Genomic DNA, 7,434 nt, shown 5'->3' with positions numbered 1-7,434 from the left:
GTAAGGAGCTGAATCTGCACATTCGTGTTTAAAAAAAGGAGTGGTTTTATTGCATCACAAACACTGCAGTTTTATTTGTATTTCTTCAGTTTAGATTGACGTTCATGTGTTATGCCTGTGCTCGTATCTTGTTCACCAGGCTAATCTCTTGGACACAGGCAAAACAGCCTTGATTTACTTGTCTTAGAATAACACTTCCACAATTCCCATGCTATGCACACACTCTTCCCGTAACTTCCTCCTTCTGCAAACAACACAAGGTCAACCAGAGAAGCAGCATAGGTGTCCGTGTGTACGAACGACTGGTGTGTGTGCATGAACACATATCCACATATTTGTTATTACACCCTTTGTCTGTATCCCGCCTGATTGGGTATCTAGGAATGTTAAAAGCAGGAAACAGTCATACTCACTCATTTCTACATAACAGCTGCATTGCTGTGCTAGGTGAACATGCACCCGCTGGCTGCGCTCAGTCAGCAGTCATTTCTCAGTGACCCCTGTCGGAGGTAAGGATGACCTCTGACCTCCCAGCACTCTGCCTGCAAGCTGAATGAATTACAGTTCACTCTCTGCAGTGTAAGTGTCCAGCATAACTTTATGATATACGTCCTGTCACACTGCTCAGTATGTGAGTGAAGAATTGGCTTTAAAATAATCCTAAAAACATGAAAACACAGAGGGTAGGCCCACTGTATTCACTCCTCCCCTCATGGCCTCCCCTGACTGGCACTTATACTCTTTTCCTTTATCTCCGGCTCGCTTCCACTTTGCCTCCCTCTTCCTCCCACACATCTGTACATGATAGTTACAGATGGCCTTGTGCCGCTCTCCTCTGTGGATTCAGACATAACCCAGGTATTGAGTTGTGAGTTATAGTGACAGGTAAGAAGTTTTACAACATGCACTCGCCACAGCAGAGAGATGGTGTTATGAGATTAAACTGCTGACTGTGGGTTAGTTGACAGATCACAGGCCAACCTTTATTCCTAGAAATCTCTGGGTTTAATTAACAGAAGCTTGGTGTACGCTGTAAGTCTTTCACTGGCTTCACAATATGTTTAAGGGGATTCGGCCGTACTGAACTGCTTCTCCTTTGCCTTTGTGATGGTGTTCTGTCAGTCTAAAAGTGAATATTGATGGACCGACTTATACTAAGATTATTACAATGCAAAGGCTGCAAAACCATTTAACGTTCCCAATAAACTACTGGTTTTGAATATTGAAGTGCAAATAAACTTAGGATTGCGATCTGTGTGTGTAGACACCAGTGGGGCTCAATCAACAGAGAGCTTTCAAATAGTTAATATTGAATATGGATGGAGATAAAATACACTAAACGTAACCTGGAGTTTATCTACTGTGTAAGTTATGTGACTGGCCAGTGCCCACTTTGACCTCCATCCACACCAACTCACATCAGCTCATCAGCCCTCATCAAGGTAAAAATGGGTAAAAAACGTTCAAAGGAAAATAAAGTGATACTCCATGTTAATTTATAATTGTGTGTATTTCAAGGATACACATACCGCAGTCTGTGACTGTAAGCCAGTTGAAAATATGGTCTACCTATGCAAAGAAAGACACATTAATCAAATGTATACAAAGTTTAAGATACTTATATTTCCATTATATGTTATACCTGACAACTTCTCATGATTTTTTTTTTACTTTCTATTCATTTACACATGTCACACGGGTAAAACAGTCGAAAAAAAGTCAGCTATATTCATATTTACGAATTTATTTCTGATAATATATATATAGTAAGACATTTAATTCAGTATCTACAATTCTCACACCAACCAGTTTCATGTACAAAGCTTAATATTTGTGATATATTACAATAAATATACAAACTGTTTATTGATTAACTCTCTGTTAACTCTCACCCCTACCTACTGTTATGTACATATTTCTATCTGTAATTATACATATATACATATGTATACATATGTATATATATATATATATGAAAATGTATTGTTTTCCAAGGATAATTAATAACAGGTGTATGACGTATTGTCTGACGTTAGTAGCCAATCAGGGCAGAAGAGGTTTCTCAGGTGAAAAGCGGTTATTTTGTCCACTTAGTTTAAAGAAATATAAAATTGTTTTAACACTCATCACTGATGCTTAGTTGTGGACACATTAAGGTTTGTGTTATATTCTCTTAACACAATATCTTTTGTATGTTTAATTATCTGTGAACACCAAACTGGTTTATATTAAAAAGTTTAGTTAACGCAAAGCTAGAGAGTCGTTAAGCTTTAGCTACAAATTTGTGTTGTGTATTGTTTTCTGCCTTGTTATTTGTGGCCTGTGACACAAACACTTCCTGTTTCAGATCAAAGCATACTTTTATTGTGAAGCACGTACAGGAAATCCGCTGTATCTGTCACTGCGTGTGTACATGTACACATTTATTCATTTTTCAGCCACTTTTAAATGATACTGTAAACCCTAGTACATGCAGGATAATAGTGCCGAATGGGTTCTTACTGCAATCAGTTTGTGGAATCCAGCAGCATCCACAAATCGTCAGTGTTTACATCATGTACAACCACTACACATCTGCATTACAGACTGTGTGACATGGTAGGAGAATAATAACATGAGGTTTGTGTTTCACATTGTTTGCAGTCATCCTGCCATGCACTAATATTTCTAAACAGTGATTTGTAAAGTGATCTTATTGGCAGATGCTGGGGACCAGCGGACCATGAGTCTGAACAAGGTCTGAACCCTCTCTAATCCCTACCTTACATTCCTGATGAGGCCACCTGTTCATTTTTAAGTTTAAAACTAAATAATCGCAGTTTTTAAAATCTTGCATAACCCTTCTTCTCACGTGTTGCTCCTCTCTCCAGGGCTGCCCGCAAGTGCTTATTGTGGATATAATTAATGTTTGAGATGCAGAACGAAGCAGGAGAGTGAACTCCTGACCCCGTCCACCCTGGTTTAACAGGTTCTGACATCAAGAAATGAGTCTTGTGATAGTTTCCACGCCCGGCTGTTTGTGTTTGACAGGAGCCCAGCGGTAAAACATGCAGGACAGTTCATTACTCACCTGGCCTCATTATTCTCTTCCTTTATTTTCTTCCTTTCTTCCCCTTCTCAATTGTGTGTGTGTGTATGTGCATTCCTTGTGTGGATTTGTGTGTGCTGCAGCGAGGATTAACCTAGTACTTCAGCTGATGCTGATTGGAATGACGTTCAACACTCACACAGACTGGCTTCTAACAAGGAGGAGAGACAGGACCCTGTGTGTGTGTGTGGATTGGTGCCTGTGTGTGTGTATGTGTTTGTGTGTATGTGCCTGTGTGTGCCTGTGTGTGTGTGTTGAGGTAGAAAGAGGACAAAGTGATTATATTGTAATGTTATTTTAATGGTGGGACTGTGTCTGTCTGTAACCGGGCTAACCTCTTTTATGTCTTATGTCTCTCACAACTAAACACACACACACACACACACACACACACACACACACACACACAGACACAAACACACACACACACTCACACTGACTGTACTCCTTTATATGGCATGGTGCCTTTTGGCCAAGTCAGTTGCAGGTGCGGGTAACTGGGTTAGTTAGACCAGGATACAGACTTAAATAATCTCCCTCACACACTCAAACACTCTTTTTAATGTTTACCTTTCTCCTCCATGATTTCCTTCATTATTTTAATACAACTTATTTTATGTGTTCTCTCCGCTTTTGCTCTCTGATAAATATGCATCCAGGAGTCTTGGATTAGGGGCAAGGATCTTTTTCTAAAGCTTAGCATGTGTGTGTTTGAGAGTGAGCGCATGCATGCTTGAGTATGTGTGTTTGTGTCTTAAGCCAGGCAGAGCAGAATACGGCCCGCTCTAAGCCCAGGCATGTATGATTGGTGTGCATGGGTTTAGTCTGCGCCGACAGGCAACGTCTTGGACACTGGATGACCAGAACCTCCGTGGCTGCCCTGCTAAAAATATCAAGGTAAGACCACATTGCCTGTCTTTTTACTGCCTGTAATTTCATTGCCACCGGGTTCATCATTTATAATCACTGTCCACTTCTAGGGTATAAATCTATACTGATCCCCAGCTGTGTCAGATAAATGCATGTAGTGTGTGTGTGTCCATCAGGGGCCTTTTACATAAGATATTTGTATTATTATTGTTGTGTTATTTCCATGACCTCTAGGAATTTGGAATTTGAATTTGTATAATCTGTAAGATTTGTAGGAGTCGGCAAAATGTCGGCATGAAGCCGGTCAGTTTTCAAGAAATCTCAAAATATATTAATACAACATAGGCCTCAACTCTCAACTGATGCCTATGCTGCTTTTTAAAGAGAACCTCAATTCTTTATTGTGTAGAGGTTAGGATAATTTCAGCTCTTGCATTTATAGGGAAAGAAAACATTGACTTGCAGACAGCATGTGACATCCTATTAGATCAATGGGAATATTCGCAATTCATGCCTATTTGATCATTTATCAAGTCCTTAATTAGATGGTAATGTCAGTGACTGAAGGCGGCCTGGAAAACGTCTCTCCACCACAGCATCTTATAGATTGTCCCTTCAGCCCAAAGGATTACACCATGACTGTAAAGGTCATTAGTTTGGGTTTAGCAAGATGCAAAATGCATTTCAACATGATCTGAAGCCCAGAGAACAATAACGTATTTACCCCTTACCCTCTTATATATTGTTTCCATAAACATAGTTTGTGTTGATGCATAAAAAGAAAGACCTTGCAGAACATGAAACAGACTTGATTAAGTTTCCGGTATAATAATGTAGTACTGATTGTCCTGCTGAATCTGCAGTATATGAACCTTTGCCGTCACTAGACCCAGATCAGCAACCACCTGTAATCTGTCCTTGCACGCACTACGGGCTGTCTTTATTTTTAGTGGCTGCACGTCACTGTGCAGTGAACATAGGATGCTGCTCAATCCCAGAGAGAATTGTCAGTCTTTTGTTTTAGTGGGTGCTGTCATGGTATGGTGAATGGTAAATGGTCTGTATTTATTTAATGCTTTTCTAGACCTCATGATCACTCAAAAGGCTTTACAGTTTTGCCATTCACCCACCCACACACTCATTTCTATCTATGTGCAGCACTTTTTTTTTATATTTAAAAGAAAAGTATGAGAACGGGCAATTCAGGCTTCAGTATCTTTCAGAATCAGAATCAGAATCAGAAAGTATTTATTGCCAAGTAGGTTTACACCTACAAGGAATTTGCTCTGGTTATTGGTGCATACAATGAACATAGAAACATAAAAACATAAAAACACAATAAATACAACACACATAAGAAAAGCGATAAAAAGAAACAATATATATTTACTCACTATTTACTTCTTATTTACTCCCTTTTTCTAATATTTATACAAAGTAACATTTATTTAGACATAACCATATCTAAATAAAATATATATAATAGATAAAAGATATAAAAAGTGAAGAAAAAAGTGAAATGCAAGATGCAAGACAGTGAACAGTGTCAGATTGCAATATGCAATGTAATGCAGTATAATATAATATAATGTTCCAAAGGACACCTGGGCATTGGGGAAGACTGGGATTGAACAGCGGACCCTCTGGTAAGAGGATGACAGCTCTACCCCCTGAGCCACAGTTTGGCAGTACAGCAGTTGATCAGTAGTCTGGAGTTTCCTGTCCAGGACAATTAATTTTAGTATTATTTTTGGCACTATGTTGTTATTAGATAGATCACAGTAGAAAGGCAAACAGGAAATGGTGAGGAGGCGTGGCTTGCAGCACACTTCGCGGCTGGAATTAAACCGGGAACGTTGCAACCGCAATATGGTACGCATTAGACTACTGTTCCACCAGATGCTATATGGCGAAATTTCAGGTTTTGAATACATCAATATGCATATTTTAGTTTAATCCAACATGTATGCACAGTGAGTGTTTCACAGTGATGTCCGTTGAGGGGATGGTGAAAAGGACGACGGCGGAAGGCAGGTGGTTCTGTATCTCTCTGGTATATACAAATCAATAGTAAAAACATGACCAAAAGGATTACAACACAACAATGAGTAAATAAACCTACATTACACAGCAGCTATAATACAAGTAATAACTGAACATATTGTAGAAAGCTCTTTTCTGCATGGCCACATATGTCTGGGTCAGTCTAGAGTCACTGCTGTTTGTGTATTTCAGATCTGTGTTTGGTGCAGGACCCGGCCAGTGAACAGCTATGGTAGAATCAGGGTCATAACTTAAAGTGTCTTCTGTTTTATTTGTGCAGCCACAACATGGCAGATGAAAGTAAATCTCTCCTTCAGGGCAGGTTACTGTGTCTTAATCATTAGTGCTGGTGATGTCTGGTCTCAGACTGCCCCCCAGAACAGGACATAAGGACAGACGTGCTTTTATTTTCTCCTGAGAGTAGTTTCCTCTTTGAATGTGATAATTTCCATTGACAGTTAAGTGTTGTATGTGCAGATGTGGTGGGAAGTGTTGAGACTTTCAGACTGGCAACTAATGCCCTTAACGGTTTTCTCCTCCTGGGTCTGCCAGCACTGTTTATTTTTCAATACGGTTAGGGTTTACTGTTCTTTCGGGGTTTTCAAGCAGCTTCAATAAATTGAATAATAAGCTCTATGTCGCAGAGTGGGGGAATGTGGAGTGTGCATGGCATAAGATCCAGAAGAGAAATGTTCTTTTCATATGTTGTAATCTTTATATTCAGTATTTCATGATTTGGTTTTTATCAATGTAATAATTTGTTTGTAATTTTACAGACAGGCGTGCAAACAGACATAGAGATAGATGCACTAGATAAATGCAGTAGATAGACAGAAACCAATAAATTAGCCAGGTCGGCATGTGTGCCAACAAATTGTAAATGTTTTCGTTAATGTTGTTCAGTAAGAGATTGCGCTACAGAAAGGCCAAACAGAGTTTGAGGTAATTTGGAAACAGTTTCTCCATTACATAATGTGTCCACCAGATAATTCTGACTCTGATAAGACTTGAAAAGTTGTTTATCACTGAGATTACTGAGAAAGATACGATTAACAGATTTAACACATTTTCCAGCCTTGTCACTTTTCACCTTGTACGAAATCCTCTATCAGGTATTGACCCTGACTCAGAAAGGGGAAAGTTGGCTAATGGTGTTGAAAGTCCAGAAATGATTCAGGAAACCCTGACCCTGAACTAGACCATAGGGTAAGAGTTTGTGTTTAAAAAACATCTGTATTTCAAAAGTTGGCCCGGAGCCAGACGCTTTATGCCTTGTTTTAGGGTAAAGATACACTGACCAGGCCCTCATGGGATCTCTTGGGGATTTCAGAGGCAAAATGCTCAAGAGCTGATACACGGTTTGGTTCATGAAGAGAGTCTCTCAAATCCCACTTCGAATTATGTTTTTACTGCTCATTCAACATTTCATAAAG

The sequence above is a fragment of the Pleuronectes platessa genome, chromosome 5 (genome assembly GCF_947347685.1).
Source record: "Pleuronectes platessa chromosome 5, fPlePla1.1, whole genome shotgun sequence".
Classification (NCBI taxonomy): domain Eukaryota; kingdom Metazoa; phylum Chordata; class Actinopteri; order Pleuronectiformes; family Pleuronectidae; genus Pleuronectes; species Pleuronectes platessa.
The sequence above is the reverse complement of the archived record's forward strand: the minus strand, read 5'-3'. Positions refer to the sequence as shown.